Raw genomic sequence first — 24,261 nt, 5'->3', positions numbered from 1 at the left:
GTAGTGACAAGCGAAGCATTTATGAAATGAGAGATAGGTGCAGAAATTACCGAATGACACTGTTTTAAGAGAGAAGTAGGAGCTGGGTCTAGTCGACAGGTAGAGGAGTTGGATTTGAAATAAGCTCAGAGACGGAGGAAGGATTAGTAAGAGAGAAGTAGGATAGGGAATGACCAGAGGATTAGGCTCAAAGTTAAAGTTGATAGTGCTGTTCGAAAAGCCCTGGTGGACGGCAGCCGTCTTGTCTAGAAGATGATTTAGAAAGGAGTAGCAGAATTCAGCTGAACCTGCAGTATCATTAGGTGGGAGTTTGGTAAGTTTATTTACTGTGTCGAATAGTGCTTTTGGTCTGTTACTAGCTTTATTAATCATGGCAGAAACAAAACTAGAGCGTGCTAAGTGTAAGGCAGATTTGTAATTTTTGAGATGTTCAAGAAAGGCTTGGTGATGAACAGTGAGGCCAGTTTTCCTATAGAGACGTTCAAGCCGTCGGCCGGAGCTCTTGAGGATGTGAAGGTCGGGGTAAACCAGGGAGAAGTATGAGTAGAAGGAACAGTTCTAGTCTTAACAGGAGCATGTACAGACAAAATATCAGATAATATGGAGTTAAAATTTGAAAGAATCAGTGAAGGAGAAGATAAATCAAAAACATCAGAAAGATTAGAGGAAGCAATAGAGGAACAAAATGATGTGACGTCAACATTATTACAATTACGGTAGGATATAACAGTCTTTGCAGATTTATCATGTATAGGCAAACTAAAGTGAAAGTCTATGAGTTTATGATCAGAGATACCAGTATCAGAGGAAGAGATGGAACAAATACCAACACCTGAGGTACAGATCAAATCAAGGATATGACCATGAGAATGAGTAGGAAAATTAACATGCTGAGACAAACTAAAACAATCAAAAACAGACAGTAGTTGAGTGGTGTTAGAGCAAACAACATCAACATGTATATTAAAGTCACCAAGCAGGAGAACAGGAGAAGACATGGAGCAGGCAAGGGTTAACAGTTCACTAAGTTGGGAAAAAAAGTTTGAAAATGCTTTGGGAGGACGATAGAGTAGAATGATAGTAAGAGAGTCAGCCTTCAGAACCATATATTCAAATGTATCGGTGTCGTGGAAGTCGAGTTGTGTGATACGGAGATTATCACGGTAGATGACAGCGAGACCACCCCCTTTACCATGCAGTCGTGGCCTGGACAACTGCTTATATCCATATGGCGTGAGTATGTTTAACTGCAGGAAGTCATCAGGAACTTGCCAAGTTTCCGTGAGAAACAAAAAGTCAAGCTTATTGTCAGTTATGAGTTCGTTGAGGTAAGGGGCTTTATCCGAGATGGACCGACAGTTCAAAAGAGCAGCATGACAGTACGAGGCAGATGAATTTGACGACGATGTTAGCTGACAGTTGTTACCAGTGAGATGAATTAGAGAGCGATGTGATGAGCTGTTAGTAGGGGATGCACTTGGTTTGGATGATTTCCGACGGTCAGACCAGATGCATGGAAGAGCATCAGGCTTAGAGCGAGAGCTATGCATGAAGATACGTGGGGAGCGATGTAAATATCGAGGACGCCGGAGAATCCCTAGCCGACAGTAGTCATTCATCGCCGGGTCGAGGCGCGAGCGACAGTTCAGAGTTTTTAACTGAGACGATGTATATTCAAACTCCATTATAGGCAAAAGGAAAGAGACAAAGCAAAAAAGGAAAGCTATTGCCCGAGGCATTATGGTACTATTGCCAACCAGAGTGAAAGCCACGTTAGCCAAGCCCGAACGTCACATCACAGAAACTGCAAACTAAATGGGAAGCAGCACACCCAAATAGCGAGCAGTAGTAACTTATACAGCACAACAGACAGAGCGGTAACTCACCCAGCCGATGAACCAGACACCGTGGAAAACGTAACAGGGCAGAGAGCTCGCAGCGGCCGGGTGGCAGAACTTAAAAGTACCAAAGTTCATTAGTATCACTTGCCAAGTCCAAAGACAGGTCCAAAAGCGCCAACAATAAGAGGTGGAGTAGACGAAACAAAACAAAAAACAAAACAAAATTAGTCCAGCAGAGGGGTGAAAACATACAAAAAAAGCAGTCCAGGTACAGAGCGGCAGCCAAACGCGCACAGCGTTCCCGACCCGGAAGTGGAAGTCCGAAGTAAAACCAACTTTTGCTTCCAAAACTTTTGATATCACAAACATCAGTCTCCAATGATGATAGATTCTTTTGACTTTTTTTGCTTTAAAAACTGTGTTTAATAAACACAGCTAATTAAAGCAACCAAACAAAAACCAACATTAAAGAGTCACGATTCAAGATCCCAACTAAAGCAACCACTGATCGCTAATATGGTGACTTCAAATGAAAGTACAACACCTAAAATCTCAATAAGAGCTTTTGTACACATATGACACAAATAAAGTAAAAGTGGTTAGTAATAAGATGCTGGTGTGGAGTTGTTTAATCACCCTCTTCTGAAATCTTGAGAGATTTCATGTGTTTTATTTCAGTTGATTTCATCTTGGCTTTAGCTGTAAGTTTTGTTTCTCTGCTCTTATTTCTCATTCCTTCAATGATTCTACTTGTTAACAGCAGGTGTTCATCAATAAACTCAATCCTAATTTAATTAGTCACTTAATTCTCTCATTAATTCATCACTGCTTCAGTGTTATTTCAACACTCTGTAGTGTGGACACATAGAAGTGCTCTTTAAAACTGAGGATTTTGCTGTGGGATTAAAGGGGTTAAATTTGTGAGATGACAAAACATACTGTGAAACGTAATTTTAACAGAAATATACCGTAAATTTAATTTACGGAAGCAAACTGAAAAAACTGTAGATTACTGGCAACCACAGCTGCCGGTATTTCACCGTAAAATCAAGAGAAAAAAACAGCAAAATACTGTAAAACCTAACAGTCAACTTCCTGTTGTGTTTTGTGGGTCACCACTGTGCTGGAGAATAGAGCCTGTGTATAAGTCAAGGACGGACAGAGGGACACTGATGTTATACTGCATGTTGCTTTGTTTAAAGGCAGTAACTGTGTACTTACTAATGTAATGAGAATATCTTTGCTAGTTTTGATCACGTATGTGTGCTGCTGTTATTTGCAAGAGATTTGAGTTGAATTGATGACTTTGCATAAAGCAGTAAGATTTTCTTCATGGACATAAACAAAATAGTTCTCAATACTCTTATGCTCACATTACATGAACATTATAAATGTTAATTTATAAACAAATGGCAGTTGGATAATTTAAGTGTAATTTTCTGCAAATAAAATGAGTTAACTGAAAGGTTTGTGTATTAACATTGTATCAGTTAATGAGATACGTTTTTTCACTGTAAATTTAAACAGTTCTGTAAATCCTAAAATTTTGCTACCGTATTTTTCACAGTAAAATTCTGGAAACCACAGCTGCCGGTATTTTTTTGTAAATTTCACAGATTTTTTTTTTTATAGTGTAGTCGACTAGTCGGATACAAAACCTCCGTTTAAACGACTGTCAAATTAGTCGTAGCGCACATCCCTACTATAAACACTTTGGGCCCAAAAAACCGCAACCCATGGCTCTGTAATTTTTCCCGCGACTGTATTTTCAAAATAGCCCACTTGTGCCGTTACCCTGGCAACACTGGTTCGCTGTACCCTCATCACATGATAGATAACCTTCCGCGCTGCGATGACGGGAAGAAGTTGGGGTCAAACCTTATCAAACGATTAATTTGCATTAAAAAAAATATTAACGCGTTAAAATTTTTTGATTAATCGCATGCGTTAACGTTGACACCCCTAGTTTAAACATATTGTAGGTATTAGTATGTGACATTTAGAGGTACAAAACATTTTTGTATGTTTGCATAGATGAAACATAAAATATGAATGTATTGACAACATCTAAAATGTAAACATTATAATATTTACCGCTAAAGGTAAACAAAAAATATTTCTGAATCTTTTATATCATAAGTATAGATCAATTTTCGATCCCATAACCCTACACCCACATCTAATCATGATCATCTGAATATAAAATGTAATGGACAGAATTATGTAGGCCTACAATGACAACTTAAGTAACAATATGTGAGCATTAGATAACATAGATAACATTCTATAATTTCCACATCATTTATAATAATTTATCATTCTTAATGTTATAGATAATGTTAAGGCTAACATATTCATACTAAAAGTTAAACACATCCATTTTGATTTCATGGGGACACTCGTTCGTTTGAATTCAGCCACTGTGTGCAATTTACCAGGACAATGCAAATGTACACCCTTATACTATCTTATGGAAATATTCTATGACTGGAGTTTAGTTATCTTCTGTACAAACGTTTTGGCTTCTACATAAGATCTTAAATATGATCTGGAGGACTAAATGCAGCATTACCTACAGTAGAGCAGTACTGATAACAATCAGAAGAACTTTAATCTACTCAGAAGTTAATTTTCTCTCTTTTTCTTGCTTCTGAGTGGAGTTACCTGGTGACAATTCAATGTCTAATTCAATACTTAAAAGCATTTGGTAACTGAGAAACTGACATGATGAACCAGCCTGTTCTCATTGTTTATACACAGGTAAACAAATGTACATTTTTGTATGTCTGGATAGCTGAAATGCATAATATTGGCGTGTTGACAACATCTAAAATGTTACCTATATTTACAGCTGAAGGTAAACGTAATATATTTATCAGTCTTTTATATCATTAAGATATTTTTATAGGTGCACTTTTACTATTTTATAAGTCGATTTTAGATCCCTTAACCCTACCCCAAATCTAAACTTGATCATCTGAATATAAAAAGAATACATAAAACGTAATCAGTGCTGGGTGTAACTAGTTACTAGTTACTGTAATTGAATTACTTTTCCCTTGAAAAAGTAATGTAAGGATTACTCTTATTTTTTTTCTGTAATTTAATTACAGTTACTTCTTATGTAATTTAACTTAATACTGTGTATAGACTTTAGAACATTTATAAGCACTACAATACAATAGTGGAGTTAACATCCAAATTTAAAGTCTACCCTTAAAATGCATGCTTTTTATGTACCCTTCTCAATTTTGTAATACTTTTGTAAGTTAATAAGAATATTGGTAACACTTTAGGGTCCAATTCTCACTATTAACTTGTTGGTTATTAGCATGAATATTACTGGGATATTAGCTGTTTATTATTACTTAAAAAGCACATGTTAATGTCTTATTCTGCAAGACCTTATTCTAAATCCTTAATCCTACCCAATTCTTAAACTTAACAACTATACTTTGCTAAGTATTAATAAACAGTAATTAGGAGTATAGTGAGGCAAAAGTCATAGTTAGTTAGTTAATAGCGAGAACTGGACCCTAATCTAAAGTGTGACCAGAATAATGTACTTATCTGTTATTTATTTGAAAGAAACTTTTCATGTCTATCCTTATATCGTTAACTTGTCAAGATTGATATAGGATTTAGAAAGTAATTAGCAATAAGTATTTAAATACTTTTTGGGGAGAGTAATTTATACAGTAATTAGTAACTAGTAATTAATTACTTTTTTAGAGTAACTTACCCAACACTAACGTAACAGACAGAAATATGTAGGCCTACAATGATCATTTTAGTAACAGTAGAATGAAAAAGATATTGAGCCGCTAACCTCAATACCCATTTCTTAAAAATATACAGTATACAGAAAAACATCATTAATTGATAAAAAGTAGTCCAAATGATGATGCGCTGCAGTTGCAGTCCTCTCTGGTGGAATACAATAGTTTTGTGTACAGAGAAGAATTTCAGTTATTAATCTCTGAAAATCATATCCTGATCCATTCAGTGAAGGTGTGCCTTTCTTATTCAAACCATGGACTGTAAAAACGATGGATGGCGTGTCTCCACTTCCTTCCACTGTAGAAAAGTGAAGCCTTTTAGGCAGCGTTCCACTTTTCTTTTTTGCTTTTCTTACTTCCCTCTGACTCGGATGTATAGCTATGGGGTTTATTTACTGACATTGTTTCTCTTATGAATTTCTTTGATGCTGCATTCTATATATTTAAAAATAAATAAATAGAAATTTTTTTTTTGGAGGGGCAGCAAAAAAAAAGGGGGGGGGGTGTACTAATAATTTAATACTAATTATTCAGTTGTTACAAATAATCAATTAAAAGACAAGACAGCATGCGCTAATAAATTTCAGACTTTAGCAAAAGTTCTTAAAATATATTTTTGTTAGTTAGGTTGTTGCAGTAACTCTACTTATTTTAAGGGTTTATTTTGCAGTTTACTGAGCTTTTATTTATTTATGTGCTTTATCATGAGGCCACTTAAAGGGATAGTTCACCCAAAAATAAAAATTCTGTCATTAATTGCTTATTCTCATGTCATTCCAAACCTTTAAGACCTTTGATATCTTTAGAACACAAATTAAGATATTTTTGATGCATTCCGAGAGCTCTCTGACCCTCCCAAAGACAGCAAGGATCCTAACAAGATCAAGGCTCAGAAACGTAGCAAGGACATCATTAAAATAATCCATGTGACATCAAAGGTTCAACCATAATTTTACGAAGATAGAATACTTTTTGTGCGCAAAGAAAACAAAAATAATGACTTTATTCAACAATTTGTCTCCTCCACGTCACCCTATAGTGCCATTTTGGAGAGTATCACATACGTAAACAACGTATGCTGTTCTGTGTCAGCAGCACCGTACACGGATACGCTGTTTACGTTGCTTACGCTTTGATCTTAACGTAAACAACATATCCACGTACATGCATTGCATACATTTGTTTATGTATGTGATACTCTCCAAAATGGCGCTATAGGGTGATGCAGAGGAGACGAATTGTTGAATAAAGTCATTATATTTGTTTTCTTGTCACATGGATTATTTTAATGATATCCTTGCTACGTTTCTGAGCCTTGATCGTGTTAGGATCCTCACTGTCTATAGCAGGGTCAGAGAGCTCTCAGAACGCATCAATTTGTGTTGCGAAGATGAACAAAGGTCTTACAGGTTTGGAACGACAAGAGGGTGAGCAATTAATGATAGAATTTTAATTTTTTGGTGAACTAACTATCCCTTTAAAAGTATTTGTGTAGTGTGTGTGTGTGTGTGTATTTATAAAGATGGATAGATAGATAGATGTGATGCAACTACACCTGAATTTAGAAAACACTTTTCTGCTTAATTTTGTTTGAGGCTGTTAGTTTTGGTTGAGAGGAGATAGAGAGCAAACAAAAGCATTAAAGGGACAGTTCACCCAAAAATGAAAATTTGATGTTTATCTGCTTACCCCCAGGGAATCGAAGATGTAGGTGACTTTGTTTCTTCAGTAGAACACAAACGAAGATTTTTAACTCAAACCGTTGTAGTCTGTCAGTCATATAATGCCAGTCAATGGGCACACAATCTTTGAGAGAAAAAACAAACATGCACACACAAATCCAAAATAAACCTTGGTGCTCGTGACGATACATTGATGTCCTAAGACATGAAACGATCGGTTTGTGCGAGAAACTGAACAGCATTAATATCATTTTTTAATAAATTATAAAATAAACAAAATAATAATTATAATTATAAGAAATTATAAAAATTTATTTAATATTTTATATGATTGTTATTATTTTTTATTTATTTTTATGCATATTATGCATAAAAATAATGTAATTTAAATGATTACAAATCATTTAATCATTATTATAATGTAACTGAAATACAAATAAATTATGCTTGCTATGTAATAATTAGGTTCTTTGATTTTAGTAATGAGAATTGTGAAGAAAGAAAAATCATGGGGAAGAAAGTGTTTTCATTTAATTGTCTATGCAAACATATAATTGATTTATTTTGATTTTGGAGCAAAATATGACCTGTAAATGTTCTTTGGTCTCAGGTTTCATGAGATTGATGCTTGACCTGGTTCAGATCAGCAGAAATAGATGAGAACTCATTTTGTGTTTTAATAAAAATAAAAATAGCACTTGAACTCTTGATTGAAGGGTTTTGAAGATTCTTTGAGTTGCTCTTGTTTTGTGGCTGTTTGCTGTGATTGACCAGCAGTGTTACTCGTGTGATTTGACTGTTCGTGGTCTTTCTCTACTGTGATTGGCTGGCACTGAGAAGCTAAACTCTGCTGTGATTGGTCGAGTCACACAGGAGCAACTTCCCCTTTAGATCCACAAAACGGTCCATACAGATGTTTCTGATTTGATTTTGTTTTCTGAATCCCCGTACGTATGAATCTATGAACATGAACTGTGCATATTGGTGTATAGTATCTGTCAGCGGTGTGCCTAAATGTACTGTCAATTATATTTTCTTATTTTTCTTTAACATAGTCAGTCGATTTGAATGTCACGGTCGTTTTAATAGACTGAAAATGACTCTAAAGGAGTAGAGTGTTTGCATTATGCTTCTAAAACCTTCATTTTGAGCAGCTTTACTCAGTATAACACTAATAAAATTAACTCCAACTCACTGCCCTATTCAGAGTGCTGTCATTTACTGAATGATTGAATGAATGAACGAACGAACAACAGATTCAAATAAAACCTGTTTGATCAGGAATTAAGAATGGGAATTTAAATGAGTGCAACAATTTTAGCTGTTACTGTACTTATCAAATCACATCACATCAAATTAAAATGCACAAGATTCTTCTTCTTCCAAAAAAAAAAAAAAAATACATTTGAAAAAAGTAATTCATTTTTCTTTTCTGATTAAGCCAGTACTGAAGCAGATAACACCAGGTGTCTGATTATTTTTCTTGCTCCTTTTGAAACAGAAAGCACTACTCTTTGATCAGTTCAGTTTAAAAAAATAAAAATAAAAAATCTGAAATTCAACTTTCGATCAAAATCTGTCAAGATATTGTCACAGTTCAAAGACTGACATTTGAATACTGAAATAAAAAGCATATATCAATTCATCCGTCTGACAAATATCCTCCAAAATAAATGGACAATATTAATCATGTTCTTATTCCATCACAGCCACAAACACTTCTGAAATGTTATTTCTGTGATAAACACTGGGGAGCGCCATATACTTTAAAAAAAATCAACCCTTTACTGTTGCGTATTAAACTCAAAGAAATCTGCATTCATAAAAAAAACGTGGGGTTACATTGTAACCTTGGTTCTCTGAGTGAGAGACTATCTCTCCACCAGAATACATACGTATGGGGACTATGACACCACCTGTGGCATGTGACGTGGATTTATCTGTAAGACATTAATTATGCCCATGCGCAGATCATACTCACCTGTGTATATAAGGGATGATCATAGCGCATCACTTCCTCTAATGAACGCGTCTCTGAGCGACAGTGCGGTGGAGAGATAGTCTCTCACTCAGAGAACCAAGGTTACAATGTAACCCCACGTTCTCTATCGTATCGAGACTATCTCTCCACCAGAATACATACGTATGGGGAACTGTAAGACACGTCGGGAAGAGGAGGTGCATAACTTTATTAACAAGTTCTACACCAACATACATTTGTGTGTAACAAGAGTATTAACAGATCACTGAGAACATGCATACCCAATTTAAGTAATAATCTACCACATGCTATCATGGCAGCTGCCTTCTCCTGCCATAAGCATCATTCCTTAGATAGTCCCAACACAGACTCAGAAAAGGATGTATTTGCTGCCACATTTACCCTGTAGTACCGTGTAAAGGTGGATGGAACAGCCCATGAAGCTGCTGCACAAATATCACCCAGGGATGCCCTCCTGAACAGAGCCCATGAGGTGGACACACTGCGTGTAGAGTGTGCATGAAGTCGGGAGGGAGCAGGTAATCCAGCACCATCATACGCCTGCCGTATTGTATCAACTATCCAATGAGAAAGCCTAGCCTTTGACAGAGGGTGACCAAGCTTCTCTGTCTTAAAGCAAACAAACAATTGGTCCGTACTTCTGATTTGATTTGTGCGCCTAATGTAAGTTTGTAGTGTTCTCACAGGGCAAAGCAAGGATGAAGTAACTTCATCTTGACCCACTCCCTGGAAACAATGTAGTTCAGTCACTTGGTTTAAATGGAGAGGGGACAGGACTTTTGGCAAAAAGGCTGGATTAGGGCGGAGCATAACCCCTCCATCATCTGGTAGAAATCTACAGCAGTCTGCATGCACTGACAAGGCGTGCAGCTCACTAATCCTTTTAGCTGAAGTAATAGCTATTAGGAATGCAGTCTTCATTGACAGCCATTTCAAGTCCACTGAATCCAAGGGCTCAAAGGGAGCTGAAACAAGAGCCCTGAGAACAATATTTAAATCCCATGGAGGCAATGTCTCAGACCTCCGTGCCTTAAGGCGTCGAGCACCCTTAAGAAACTGACTTATCAGCTTGCCGTCATGAAGGGAAAGACTCAATCTACTCCCTCGAGCTGCAGAAATAGCAGCAACGAATCCTCTAAGGGTAGTAGGTGATTTTCCTGAATCCAAATGTTCCTGCAGAAACTCCAGAATGTCAGGCGTTGAACATGTCATTGGGTCATGATGACGAGAAGTACACCAGGAAGAAAATACACACCATCTATAAGAATATAATGTCCTTGTTGATGGTGCCCTGGCACTTTGCAAAGTGTGTACTACAGGCTCTGAGAGTCCCATAGCTAACAGCTGGGCCCTCTCAGGGGCCAAGCCCACAGTTTCAGTCCCTGAGGAAATGGATGGAGCAGTGTTCCCTGAGCCTGTGACAGAAGATCTCGTCTGTGTGGAAGCTCCAGGGGAGGGCCTACCAAGAGTGGTTGAATGTCTGAGAACCAGGGCATTTGGGGCCACAATGGAGCAACAAGAACCACTTTCACTGATTCCGTCTGTATCCTCTGCAGTAAAGGAGGAAGTAGCCCGAAGGGGGGAAAAGCATACAGGAGACCCTGAGGCCACTCTTGTGCCAATGTGTCGTACCCCAGAGGCGCTTGCCTCTTCTCCAGTGAGAAAAAGAGAGGGCAATGAGTTGACTCCCAAGAGGCGAAAAGATCTACGCCTGCCATCCCAAAATGATCCCAGACGATCTTCACCACATCTGGGTGGAGACGCCACTCTCCTGGCCAAGGACCCCCTCTTGACAGCATATCGGCTGCTTGATTCTGTAATCCTGGAAGATACACTGCCTTCAGTGAGAGGATATGAGGTTGTGCCCAAGTGAGAAGGTTGTGAGCCACTTTGCAGAGTAGAGGGGATGTCAGTCCCCCCTGTCTGTTCACGTATGATGCTGCTACCACGTTGTCTGTCCTCACTAGGACGTGACGATCTACCAGGCGAGGTAGGAAGTAGTCCAGAGCTAAATGAATGGCCCTCAATTCCAACACATTGATGTGCCGAGATGTCCAGGGTGGTTCCCAAAGGCCTCTGGCCCACGTACCATTGAGCACCGCTCCCCAACCTCTCATCAGAGGCGGACAATCCAGGGGTCAGAAAGTAAAAGTCCTGCCATATTTTTGTTCCACCCATGAACTCAGCAGCTGATTTCACCAGAGGAGGAACCAAGTCATTCCTTTCAAGTCACAAGCAAGTCTCAAGTCAAATCCCAAGTCCTCAAAGAGTTAAAGTTAATGAGATAATTAAGTGTCTAATTAAATGATGATTGTGCATTAGTGATGAACACCTGCTGTTATTGAGAATTACAAAGGATCAGATATTAATGTTTTAATGGTTAAAATGATGCCACCATCATGGAGATCAGTGTTTGCTTTAGTTGGGCTCTTGGCCTTTGACTCCTGTGTTAGATCTCTCTTTGCAGCATTACATGTGTTGCTGTAAAGTAAAGTGATCAGGGCTGCACAATGAGCAACCATGCTTTTACAGCTGTACTGATTGTTTTTTTTTCATCTTTATGTTGTATGTTTAGGTTTTGAGAAGTCAACCCTGTGAAACAGCATGCAAGGAACTTGTTCTAATAGTTATGATGAATTCGTTTGAAATCGACTGTATTTAATGCATATAAACACTTGAACTCTTCTGGTATTTAGACGCACGCAGACATAATGAACCAGTATATGAATCTCAACAATGGTGACAACCAACAAAATTCTTCATGCTGCAATGTATGCTGGGTAAGACCATGGTAAAAACTCCCATCATGCACTGCAGTATGAATTATTATTGTCACCACCGTTGAGGATCATATGATAAGTGTTCATATCTAAAAGCCTGAGCTGATGCAGTTCTTCCTCCTAATATGTTATCACTACAGTAGCATTTGTTTAATAGGACTTTTTTTTCCTGAAATTCAGTAATAGCTGAATATCACTCAATAAACCAAAGCGAGACACCTTCATGATGCTCATTCAAATGATTTAAAAGCAGAAAGCATAAGCTAATCTGCTACATCAAGTTCTTTGCTGTGAAACAATATTGCACTTGCTTAAAAGCAAATTACTTTGATTTACTAAAAGGGTCAAGAGCCCAACTAAAGCAAACACTGATCTCCATGATGGTGGCATCATTTTAACCAATAAAACATCAACATCTGATCCTCTGTGATTCTCAATAACAGCAGGTGTTCATCACTAATGCACAATCATCATTTAATTAGTCACTTAATTATCTCATTAACTTTAACTCTTTGAGGACTTGGGATTTGACTTGAGACTTGCTTGTGACTTGAAAGGAATGACTTGGTTCCTCCTCTGGTGAAATCAGCTGCAGAGGCCCACGTACCATTGAGCACCGCCTCCCCAACCTCTCATGGAGGCGTCTGTTGAGATCAGTTGCCTCCAGAACAGGACCCATCCGAGAACCCTTCATGGTATTGCTCGGCTCGTTCCACCAGCGGAGGGCTCTCAGAAGTCCTCTTGTGACAGGTACCTCGCACATCAGATCTGTCTGTTGACAGTGGCCAGACCTTAGCAGACACCTCTGCACTGGACGCATAAAAAGGAGCCCCAGAGGGATTATCTGAGCAGCTGCGGCCATGAGACCTAGTAGCCTGAGACAGGTCCTCCACTGAACTTTCTGGCCGGACCGAAAAAGGGAGAGACAGGTCACAAGAGCCTGATGGCGCTCTATCGTCAAAGAAACCTTCATGCTCAGAGAGTCCAGGTTCATCCCCAGAAACTGGGCTGTCTGAGAAGGAATGAGCTGGCTTTTCTCCCTGTTCAGTTGGAGTCCTAAGGACTGAATGTGATTGATGACCAGCTCTACATGCTGCTGACATATCCTCTCTGACTGTGCACACACCAGCCAGTCGTCCAAATAATTCAGTATTCTTACACCTTGAAGTCGGAGGGGAGCTAGTACTGCATCCATGCACCGTGTGAAGGTGCGGGGAGCAAGGGACAGTCCAAAGGGTAGGACGCGGAACTGAAACATCCTGCCATTGAAAGCGAATCGAAGAAAACGCCTGTGTCCCTCCCAGATTGGAATCTGGAAGTAGGCATCTTTCAGGTCTATGCATGCAAACCAGTCCCCCTGACGTACAGCCTGTTTCACTCTTGGAATAGTTAACATCTTGAACCTTAGAGGTTTTAAAAACTTGTTCAGACCTCTGAGGTCCAAGATGGGTCGAAAAGTGCCATTTTTCTTTGGCACTAAAAAGTAACGGGAGCAGAACCCGGTCTGTGCTTCGCCCAACCTTAATTCCTGTATGGCTTCTTTTTCCAAAAGGGTTTTGATTTCCTCTAACAAGGTTTGTTCTTCCGAATGACTGGACATTGAGGACATTGTCAGAACTCTTGAAAGAGGTGGTTTGGTTATAAACTGAAGCCGATAGCCCTGAGTCATTGTAGTGATGATCCAAGGGTTGTTTGTGATGCCTCTCCAGGCTGCTAAATTGGCTGAGGGAGGCGGGAAGCACAGTGGGTTCTGGGAATCCTCAGGAACGAGAAGGAGGCTCATCCCCCGGCCGTTTATGGGGGGCTGCTGTTGACTGCATCCTATGTCTAGGTTGCTTACCACCCTGGTGTCTTCTATTGATGCCCATCTGAAATCTCAGATTTCTTGCATCTACAGCATCTCGCCTTCCAGATGATTTTTGGCCTTCATTACGAGCATGACGATATCTTGACCAGTTTCTCTCAGCAGCTGCTGGAGTCTGCCCGAAATTGTGGAGAAATCCCCTCATCTCCCGCGCACAAGCCCGAGCATCACGAGCTTGCTGCAGCATTTCGACAGCACCAGGCCCAAACATTGCTGAAGGTACCACAGGAAGCCCTAGCAAAGATGTGCAATCCGCTGGGGCCAATTTGGACTGAGAGAGCCAAAGATGCCGCCTTGCAGTCCACAAGCGAGCTGTTGACCTCCCTACTGAGGTTGCTTGTCCTTTCGACACCCTCAACAAGGTAGAAGAAACAAGCTGTAATTCAGCTATTTTCTCTGGGCTCGAAGACTCATTGAGGCCTTGCAGCAGCTGATTAAGATACAGCTGAAGAATAGCTCCCGTGTTAGCCAGGCAAGCTGTTTTAGCAACCTCTCCGTGAAGCAGATGCAAAATTCTATCCATGGCTCTGCAGTTCTTACTTAGTCCTTCTGAACGCCCAAGAAGTGACTTAGGTGGTGATATCACTGCTGCAATTGGTTGGTCAATTGAAGGAAGAGAACCACATCCGATCTTTTCTGCATGTTGGACAGTTGCAAACATTTTAAACTCTCTCGGAAATGGTGGAGGTTTGGAAGGATGCTCCCACTGAGCCACAACCTCTCTCTCAAAATCAGGTAGGAGGGGAGAGAAAAACGGACTGGATTGTGAGGAAACACTGGCCACATCAAATCGAGATGGAGCAGTCGGTGCTTCAGAGACGAGTGGAAGCTTTAAAGCTCCAATTGCCCTCTCCATCAGAGCTCTCAATGGATTGGAGTCACGTGACTGAGGGGCCAGATCCTCTGACTCATCTTCTTCATCCCCTAGCTGATCAAAACTTTGTTCAGACACGGTCTCAGAAAAGAGAGAATAGTCTAGGGGGCATTAACCTCTAGCACATCAGTTAGAGAGGTAAGAGACTCGTAGTCAGCCTCAGACATCTCTGGCGCTGATAACCCTGGGCTAGAATAGGGGTTATCATGTTGCACTGTTGTAGGTGCTGGGCTTGAACCCTCTAAGCGGGAAGCAAGGTTTTTGACCTGTTGTGCTAAAGCAGCAACTGTAGCAGCCACATCCTGTCTAGCACGCTTTGGCTGAGGAGTGCTGGTGGAAGAGCTCATGCGTTTGCGCTTAGAAAACTGCCAACGTGCCTCCCTTACATGAGCTGGGAGAATAAAGCAACTCATGCAACCTTCTGGCTGCTTATAGCCATCCCAGGCATGCTCTATACCAAGACATGATATACAGGAGTCATGACCATCTTGTGGTGGTATGGAGGCATGGCACTGAACACAAGTATGCTCACTTATTTTAGACATTTCTAAATAAGTGGCCACTAACTATCGTCACTCACTCAATGCTGCTACCGCCACGCAGATAGATGGCGCTGTAGTGCATGCTATGGGGAGAGCAGCGAGTAAGCTCACCCAAACACACAGCACTGGATTATCTCTTGCTGTACTTCAGGATGTCTGTGAAAAACCGCGTTAGCACAGGTCGTGCAATACAGTATCGTGCTTTGACTGCACGTAGAAGATGACTCACCTAAAGTCTCCCGCGTTAGCGATCTAGAACACTAGACGCAATACGGAACTACAGCTCATGACCGCGTTAACGCCTCGTTAATGGTGTGATACGGTATAGCTGCGAGATGAATGAATATATGAAGATCTCTATACAAGCGACAGTCCTCCAGAAGAGGTGTAACAAACAAGCTCTTCTTATCCTTGATGGATCGGAGTTTTCACACTGATGCCTGCAACAACAAAATCAGTCAGGTAAGCAAACACCGAATGAATAGAGAAAATACAATAAGCTTAACTGTAAAAGTTACCAGCAATTACTAGCCACATGCACCGTAACGCGTGGAATCAAAAGAGGAAGTGATGCGCTATGATCATCCCTTATATACACAGGTGAGTATGATCTGCGCATGGGCATAATTAATGTCTTACAGATAAATCCACGTCACATGCCACAGGTGGTGTCATAGTCCCCATACGTATGTATTCTGGTGGAGAGATAGTCTCGATACGATAGAGAACTAAAAACAAAACATGAACATGTCATAAAATACATCAGAAATATATCTTCTGATATTTCAAAATTCATCTTTGGTCATTAGATAGTACAACATTTAAATTTTTTTTTAATTAGATAACTTTTATTTTGTTCCTGATGTCACTTTTAACAGGTGACTGATCACATGGATTGATTCATTAAACCAAAATATGAAACAAGAAGGCAGAATGCATGAAGCGGGTAAGTTTTTAATTTTACTGAAGAAAACACGAGAAATATGAGCTGACGTCAATCATAAGATTTATCAGAAGAGAGTGAATGAATAGTTGTTTTTATTTTAAAACAAATGAAGGAAGCCTAACGTTGAAACACTGTATTTATTAGATAACATCGAGATACCCCCCTCGTTGAAATCGCTACCTGATTGCCTAATCCTAACCCCTCCCCGCAAAACTAACCCTAAACCTTTATACATTATAAACCTAGGGGGGTAATATTCTGGTAGAGGTCAGAATTCGGCCCAACACCTGTTGTGGTTTGAAGTAAAATCCGTGTTTTGGTTTGGGTTTTTTTCCCAGGCAATTGAGCATATCTCTTCTCTGTCAAGCAGAGTAACGTCTAACGCCTATATTTAATATTTCTTTCTTTTTATTTATTTTATTTAGTAACAAAACCCCACCTCATTATCAGCTTTCACTCTGGGAGCAATTGTGGTTGACATTTTTAAGTTAACCTGCATTACTTTAATTCAATATGAAGATTTTTGCTTAAATTTTAAACCTGTTTAAATGAGTGTATGCCTATTTATGTATTTGGTTACCAGTTTGACCATTTTAATCACTTTTTAATTTTAATTTTTGCATTCTATATTTAATTTTAATTGATTCTCAGTTCAGTCTTGATTAGTGATTAATATGAGGTCAAAACCAGATGTAATATTTGTAGTTGGAAGAGTTTAATATTGTTATAATAGGATTATGTTTATAGAGTTCTGTCAGCTCTCCATGCTTTATATAAATACCTTTTTCTCACTTATGTATAATTGTGCACACACTTGCAATAAGTCCGTGAGACGAGTCCAATGTGCCAGTATTTGCAATTGCAACCTTTATTTATAGAAGCTTTATTAAAGAAAAAGCCATGTTCACAACTAATGAAAGAAGCATTTGCTATTTTTTTTTTTTTTTAGTTAACATGATATGATGATAGAAGAGCTAAGAATCGCTTTGACAAACGTCTCATCTTACAGACAGATGAAATGCTGATGTGAAGCTGTGGTTCTGCATTGTATGTTCTCATTCTGCTCTGACTGAAGAAAGCTGTTCTCTGGCCGTACATTAAAATTACATACAGTCGTTGTAAAAAAACTTTACGTTTTTGACAAATGTGTTATTTAAGAATGTTTGTAACTCCTGCAGGCTCTTAGGACGAGTTTCTACATCATTACTCATTTTGTTCTCAGCCCAGTCAGCTTTGGAGAGCATTGAGTTTCCTGAACTGTTGCGGCAGCAAAAAGCCATCCACTTGTGAGAGGGAATGTTCACTCTGTTATTCAGTGCATTGAGGCCAGGCAAAGCTCCAGTCAATACGTAGGCTAAGATCTTATTGTTGTTCTTCTCGTCACGACAGTATTTATCCATGATATCTTTCATTTCTTGTTCTTTGCGAATCCAAATGCCTGTCTCTAAGTTTTTCTTCTGTGGAATGCTGTTGGTGAGAGTGAATGTAGACTTGGCAGTTTCTCTGTCAGCTGCATAACGGACTGGAAATAAGTGACCGGGTGTAACATTTTGTTTGTTATCGTAGTAGTCTCCAGTGATCGCCTGATGGACGAATGGCTCACGAGTCTCAGCACCTACAGGTTCAAGCTAAAGAACAAATAATTGAAAGAAACGCAGTCAACTGAACAACAAAATAAGAGAATAAAACTAAGAAGTAAAACAATTTTATAGGCTAGCAAATATATGAAGCGTTTACATGCAAATTACCTGCGACTCGATCATCCAGGGAATCTTAGTTAAGTTCTTGTATTCTTGTATTCCGGTGTACTTGTAAACTGAGAAAAGAGGGATCTTCCTTGTTGTGTCATAAAGGGTTGCATATTTTACACTGTTCTCATATCGTTGACAGATTATTGTATAATTCTCCAGAATGCCAGAGATAACCGGAGGCTTTTGACGAAAAAAAAAGTCACCACATTTACTGAATTTGTCTACAAGTTCAGATGTGATGCATGAAAAATCCAGAGCCACCAGCAGCAGCACAGAGACGCTCACGATAAACAGCCTCATCTTCCCTTCAGACGAGAATGTGCTCAGGTCCCGCAGCACATGTGTCTCTGCATGGACATAAATGCTGCTCTCTAACATGTAGATCGTTTTATAGCAGGAGCAATGTTCTTTAACCCTCATACACCCACACACTCACACATCTAATTCTGTATACTCATCAAGTCAAGTCAAGTTGAGCTTTATTGTCATTCCGCTACATGCGGGGGCATACAGTGGAACGAAATGTCGTGCCTCACAGGACCACGGTGCTACATAAATACAGGCATACAACAATGGAGTAAGACAATATAAACCTATACACAACTATCCTACTGATAGATTTTGACTATGAATATAAATATACTATCTATAAAAAAGTACCTATACAAACTAAAAAATACAAACTATACAAACTATGCAGGACACACTTTCTGAGAAACCAGATCGGCAAGCATAATTTTGAGTGTTACATTTTCTTTCACACATTTTGACCTGTGAAATGACATCTGGTTTCATTATCGCTCACTGGAAGCATTAAAAAACATTTTGTTAATTGAAATACACCAGAAATAATATACATACAGCACTTTTTGAAAACATGGTTTTTAACGAAGTCTCTTCTGCTCACCATGGCTGCATTAACAATATGCTCAAAATAGACTAAAAACAGTAATATTGTGAATTTAAATAAACATTTTCTGTTTGAATAAATTGTAAAATGTAATTGATTGCTGTGATCAAAGCTGAATTTTCAGCATCATTACTTTAGTCTTCAGTGTCACATGATCCTTCAGAAATTATTCTAATATGCTCATTAATAAATGCAGCCTTGGTGAGCAGAAGAGACTTCATTAATAAAAACATTTAAAAATGTATAATGTTTCCAAATTTTTTACAAGTACTATAGATGAAAAGCTGATTTCAGTTAGTTGGCAAGGCAACATTTCATATTTTCTGAAAATAAAGTAATATAGCAGCAATTCAAGTGCTTTAAGGCATTTAAGGACATATGAAAAACGACATTATTTAGCAAGCCTGTAACCACCTAATTTGGGGGTGCTCAATCCTGTTCCTGGAGATCTACCTACCTGCAGGCTTCAGTTCCAGCCCTGCTCCAACACAGCTGTCTGTAATAATCAAGTGCTACCTAAGAGATTAAGAGTTTCGTTCTGATCAGCCTCCGTTAAGCTTAAGTCCTCAAATTTAATCTGCTAATGGCGGCCATGTTTTTGAGATATGCAAATGTCGTTATAGACACTAGGGATGTAACGATTACCGGTTTGACGGTAAATCATGATAAAATTCCCCACGGTTAGTATTACCGTTTCATATTTTAATTATCATTAAAACCGTATTCGATTACCGTGATTTGAATAACTCAACTGTTTTTGAGGCTGCTGCAAACGTTCTGGACAAGCTCACAGAGACTGTAACATCTTATATAAGTTTCTGTGAAGATTCTGTGCATTCCCACCAGGACTCATCTAACTTATAACAACGACAAACCGTGGTTCACTGCAAAACTCAGACAGCTCCGTCAGGCCAAAGATGATGCTTACAGGAAGGCGGACAGTCTTGTTCAAACAGGCCAAATACACACTGGAAAAGGAGATCAGAGTGGCAAAGAGGAATTGACCTATCGGTAAGCCCCGCCCCCCCTTAGTTACTGTTGCTCCCTCGGACAAACAAACGGAGTTGCTCACTGTCTTTCAATGACAGCTGCAGTATGAAAACCCTGTCCCACGATGTTTTTGCACAATTTTGGACACAGAAGGCCACCAAATGGGAATTAAATGTTCCATGGAGGATTTATAACATATTTAAAAATAAATATGGTGGGTAACTCGAAGCGAGGGTTTACAGATCACAATGCAAGCGGGAGAAGTCTCATATTACGGTCGGTCATCACGATCGCGGATGACAACAAGCAGGATCAACAGTGTTCATGTATCGCAGGGTACGATTAAATTAATGTACATTTAATCAGTTTAATATGGAGAGGCACTGAAATGTAGACATTCGTTTATGTGTTTTAACTCACTAACTTTAACATTAGATAGTTTTAGCCAGAGATACCTTGCTAAAGCACAAGATAACATTAACGCTCTGCTTGAGCAGATGAAAATTGTAACTTAATGAGTGTATGACAACCAGAAAATGATTGTTTTTGTCTTCATTTGTATTGGGGTTGAATACATAGGGACATTTTGTTCTGTTTTGTTTTGATTCAGGAAATGTAATAACATAAATTATATTGCCCATCCTCTCAGGATACCTGGAATCAGTGTTACAAGTACCCCAGGCACATCGTTTGTCCATTTTTGAAGCATAAACCCCATAAAACTGATGCGAGCTTCGGATCTTCCAATGTTTCTCTATGGCACTGGAACCTAAAGATGTCCGAATTCCGCTCCCCGTGCAACTGATACTCTACTGCCATTGGCTAGTCTGCGTTCGAAGGGAGGGGCTTACCGATTGTCAATTATTCTGGAAAGCTAAGGAACAAATTCTCCTCCAGTGATTCTGCTTTAGTGTGGAAAGGTCTGAAAGACATCACCAATTACAAGACACCATCCCCCAGCACTGTGGAGAATCAACAACTGGCAAACGATCTGAATGAGTTCTACTGCAGGTTTTGTAGGGAGTGAAATTATTTAAGAAATTAATTTCTTATGAAGCCAAATCTCAGGAACTCACAGATGCCATGCAATAAAGCCATAAAACTAATCTGGAGAAGAGATCTCCAAAGAGAACAAAAGATCTCCAAAGAGAACAGACAACACCACCCTGACCAAACTTATCATCTTTGATCATTTACGACCCCCTTCTTCACCCTGCCATCTCTGCATCTCCCTCTTCCTCCCCAAAAGAGTTCACTCAAAGTTAATTAAGAATATGCAAATACCACATATCATGTACAGTATCTTGTGAACCTGTTGTTTTTTCCCTTCATATTTGCAGAGGTGGGTAGTTGTTACGACCCATTTTACTAGGGTGAGATGCGAACGGATGATGTTAACGGGATTCCGGCCACAGCCAACAGATCACCAAAACAACACATCCTTTTAAATTATTTATTTAAAGAACCATATATAAAGAATATAAGGAGCATTAACTTCAGAGAGGCCCAAGGCCAAAATAACATAAAAAAAAAAAAAATCATGCTGCAATGCATGCTGGGTACAAAACTCATCCATGGCTTCCAGCATGCATTGCAGCATTAATTTTTTTTAATGGTCACCATTGTTGAGGTTCATAAGCTGATTCTTGATGTCTGTGTGAGTCTGGTTTCTGCCATAGATTCAAACTTTTTGTGGACAAACTGTTTAGAAAGTCCTTTATATTAATTGACTGTCAGAGAACCACAGGCTCTTAAAATCACTTTTACTATAATCAATACAACATCCATTTAACCAGAGACTACACACACAATGAACCTATCTTCACTCTCAATTAGAACAGCTCACTTACAGATGATCGTCATTACAAATATACAACAACCAACTACTGATCATTTTCTCTGGGTTTTTGAGTCGTAACAAATATGTTTGAAGAACACATGATTACAACAACCAGAGAAAAAAAACAACAACAACTAACACAGAAGTCAAGGGTCAAGAGCCCAACTAAAGCAGACACTGATCTCTAACATGGTTACTTCAATTGAAACAAATCAACATCTAAACCTGAGTTAATTCTCAATAAGATCTTCTGTAGATGTCTGACAGAAATAAAGTCAATCTGGTTATTAATAAGTGGAGCTGGTGATGCTGTTTGTGGGGTTGTTTAATCAGGTTTTGAGAGATTTAATGTATTTTATTTCAGTTGATTTCATCTAAGGCTGTGGCTGAAGTCAGCTGTTGTTCTTGTGTTTCTCTTTCTGTCAGTGATTCTGTTTGTTAACAGCAGGTGTTCATCACTAATGCTCAATCAGCACTTAATTAATCACTTAACTGAACTCAACTGAAATATGTTCAGAGCACTCATTATTGTTAGTTTTAAAAACTTAAATGTTTTAAGGCAATCGGTTTACTCAAACGGTTTGAGTTACCCTAACTTGTCGGGTTTTACAGTGTAGGATGTGGCTTCACCGTCTGTAAATACATGATTGTTAGAACAATAAGTTTGAATGAAGCTTTGTTTCATCTGTTGTTGACTTGTATATTGTATGTATTTATTGTGATGCTTCCTTTTATTCATTTTTATACTTATTTATTCATGTTTCTTATTGTTGTCATTAAATAAAATATATTTTATTAATTAATGTATTAATTGCTTGACTGAAAATTGATGTATTCACACCGACTGCATTTGTTCAGCTAGTGTATATTCATGTATAGCCATGTCACGACAAAAATTACATTTTGCTTGTTTTACTTGTTTGTCATTTTAAGTTAAAAAAAGTAATAATTATTGGTTAGCACTTATCATTATTATTGCGTGTAAGTGTTGGGGTGGGCAAATGATGCAATTCATTCTGGGGTAATCTTAACTTTTAAGTAGAAATACTTATATTTTTAGAGTATAAAATCAACAGTCTTCTCCAAAGGTGAGATCTTCGAGCAGCTGCCCGACATGTCCTTTTTGCTGACATCTCAAACGCTGAGGAAAACCGTACTAGATTGTTGAGTTAGTGATGCTATGAGGTGTTAGTGCACCTGTCCCTCTTTTTTTATTATTGACTTATTACATAAAAGATCAGGGAAAGATGGTTGTATCTAACAATGAACAATCATAAATGGCATAAAACGGTAAACAAAAATTTTATGTGTTCATCATAGTATGAGATAATATGCACAGAAAAAAAGCACAGTGATGAGGTTAAATATCTGAATAATTCATCATGACGATTTTTTTTAGAAGCGAGGGTTGAAACAAGAAAGTTAAATTCAACAAGAAAAAGAAGAAAACAGGAGATTTAAGCCACTTTTGCTTGTGGATGATAAAATAATTAAAATATTCAAGAGATAATTTTGGGTTTTTGTAATAAAAATAAAATAAAAAATGCTTTAAGGATAAAACTGTGGATCACATTAGTGGAGTTACAAATATAAGAACTTAAATCAACACAAAATGTATTGACTACTACAATCACAAAATAAAAGGGCAGCTGTTTCTTCAACAAGACCACAAAATGATCAAATGTCATCAGTATCAAGATACTTAGAGAAAGATGAATTAAACCTGTCACTCATATCTTTTGTTGCGCTTGTTATAACGTCTTAGGTCACGTGATAACGTCAACATAACAGATGATATCCAAATCGCATTCATACTCAACGCATTCAGGCTGTAGAGTATGTACTCTTTTAGCGCTCGTTAAGTACTTATTGAAGAAAGTATGCGGTTTCGGACGCAGCCCGACAACATCTCGTTTTGACATCTCGCGTGGTTCTGTGTGATTTGGACAACTTCAAGTTACGCCCCTTTCTTCAAGTTACGCCTCCTTCCAGTTACGCCCCTCTCTTGCAGTCCGCAGACAGACCCTTCTCGCCAATCCCTGCACACATACACACTCACGTACACAAAGCAAAACACACAAAAACAAAGATGCCAAGGATCGTAACAGTAGTCCAGGGGCCAAAGAGTAAAAGTCCTGCCATATTTTTGTTCCACCCATGAACTCAGCAGCTGATTTCACCAGAGGAGGAACCAAGTCATTCCTTTCAAGTCACAAGCAAGTCTCGAGTCAAATCCCAAGTCCTCAAAGAGTTAAAGTTAATGAGATAATTAAAGTGACTAATTAAATGATGATTGTGCATTAGTGATGAACACCTGATGTTAACAATCAACATCACTGAAGAAAAGAGAAACACAAGAACTACAACTGACTTCAGCCACAGCTTTGGATGAAATTAACTGGAGAAAAAAAGCAAAAACATTGCCATCATAATTGTGGTCAGTGCTTGCTTTAGCTGGGC

The sequence above is a fragment of the Onychostoma macrolepis genome, chromosome 19, assembly GCF_012432095.1.
Source record: "Onychostoma macrolepis isolate SWU-2019 chromosome 19, ASM1243209v1, whole genome shotgun sequence".
Taxonomy (NCBI): Eukaryota; Metazoa; Chordata; class Actinopteri; order Cypriniformes; family Cyprinidae; genus Onychostoma; species Onychostoma macrolepis.
The sequence above is the reverse complement of the archived record's forward strand: the minus strand, read 5'-3'. Positions refer to the sequence as shown.